We start from the raw sequence: 2,088 nt of genomic DNA, 5'->3' as shown, positions 1-2,088 counted from the left end.
CGCTCCCTCTCCACTACTGGATTTGGGCCTGTTGTATTGATATGCGGCCTACATTGGAGTAGGACTATCCTATTTACGTTAAAATACAGCATATATACAGTAGGCCTAGCCTAGATTGGCATGAGAGAAATGTTATCTTCAATAAAATGGGTGGATGCATGCATCAACGTAAATTCGAAATATTCATTGGTGGAGTTGACATGACCCTAATTTAAACTTAATGCAAAATGGCATTGCAGAAGAATGATCCCACCCGGATTCGAGAGAGAGAGAGAGATAGAGAGTGGGGTAGAGGGGAGAGAGAGAGAGAGAGTGGGTATTAAGCCCTCGCTAACTAAACTAAACCTGAACCTAGGTCTATCTCTCATTATAGGCTAGGCCTGTAGGGCTGGCTAGTCCAGTATGATTAGGCCGAGCTTATTTCATGGCTTGGGCCGAGGTGTATCTTTATTTTTAATTGATCGTTTTCTAAAACATGCTATTTATTGCTGATGTTTATTTCAGCTTAATGCAATAGGTACTCGGAAGTATGGGAACATGCTGATACAGTATCTCTATTTAAAACTAAGATATCTATTTAAAACTAAGATATCTCTATTAATAGAGATATCTTAGTTCTATATAAAGATATCTTAGTTCTAAATAAAGATATCCGAGTTTGAAATAGGGATATCTTAGTTTTACATAGATATCTTAATTTTAAATAGAGATATCTCTGTTAATAGAGATATCTCTATTTGAAACTAAGATATTTAAAACTAAGATATCTCTATTTAAAACCAAGATATCCCCACTGTTAATAGAGATGTCTCGGTTTTAAATAGAGATATCTCAGACTATTATAAAATAGAGATATCTTAGATTTAAAATAATATCTGTTAATAGAGATATCTCTATTAATAGAGATATCTATTTAAAACTAGGATAGGTCTATTTAAAATAAAGGTAACGCTATTTAAATCTAAGATATCTCTATTTAAAACTAAGATATCTCTATTAATAGAGATATCTCTATTTATAAAGATATCTCTATTAAAAGAGATATCTCTATTAATAGATATTTAGTTTTAATTAGAGATATCTCAGTTTTAAATAGAAATATCTTAGTTTTAAATAGAGATATCCTAGTTTTAAATAGATATCTCTATTAATAGATATATTTAACAGAGATATCTCTATTTAAATCTAAGATATCTCTATTTAAAACTCTCTATTTAAAACTAAGATATCTCTATTTACGATTAAATGACAACTCAGCTCGCCATAGTTATGAGTCTCCAAGTTGGCCCGCCTCGCTATTACCATACCATTATTTTTACTTCATATCTATATATAGGCCTATCTCTATTTATAAAGATATCCCTATTAAAAATTGTTTTTTGAATGGTCTTTAAAGATATTACATTCTAACTATGACCACAATTTAAGGAAGTCCATTGTAACTTCTAAACGTAGCTTCAGATCCGGCATACGGATTTACTATTTCCTTAGGCTTAAAGCATAATGAAGGCCACTCTTTTAGGAAATTACCGACGTGGGTATATTTACCTTTTATAGTTGCATGTTGTTAGTTGAATGCTGTTAGTTGAATGTCTCCTTTAATAATAATTACAGTCTAATATGACCTCAACATAAGGAAGTCTATTCTTTAAAATAATGTTTAGCATAATATAGTCAGCGAATTCTGATTGTTTATAGAGTGGAATTGAATAGTTTAGCGGTAAATATGCTTGTCTTCTAATCTACAAGGGCTGAAAACTAGGTTCCATTGCGATGTAATGTACAGAGCAGCTGATCATCATCTGGCTCAGAATTGAAAATCGCATGCTCAAAATATGTTCTATTAGGAAAATTATGAATAATTCATGGGATTTTGATGGTACTGGTACTGGTGTGAGAATTTATATTGCGCTTTTTCCTTGCGGTTATAAAGCGCACGCCAAATCTCATAGTTCAGGGAATAACTCAAGACAGCATGTAATACAACATTAAACAGAAATCTCGGGCACAAATGTCTAACAAAAGCAAAACACAACACGTAGGCCTACAACAGAACAGACACAACTCTCGGAAAATAATAATTGGAGG

The sequence above is a fragment of the Anneissia japonica genome, unplaced genomic scaffold, assembly GCF_011630105.1.
Source record: "Anneissia japonica isolate Jap-2015-1 unplaced genomic scaffold, ASM1163010v1 scaffold6997_len847652_cov182, whole genome shotgun sequence".
NCBI lineage: Eukaryota > Metazoa > Echinodermata > Crinoidea > Comatulida > Comatulidae > Anneissia > Anneissia japonica.
The sequence above is the reverse complement of the archived record's forward strand: the minus strand, read 5'-3'. Positions refer to the sequence as shown.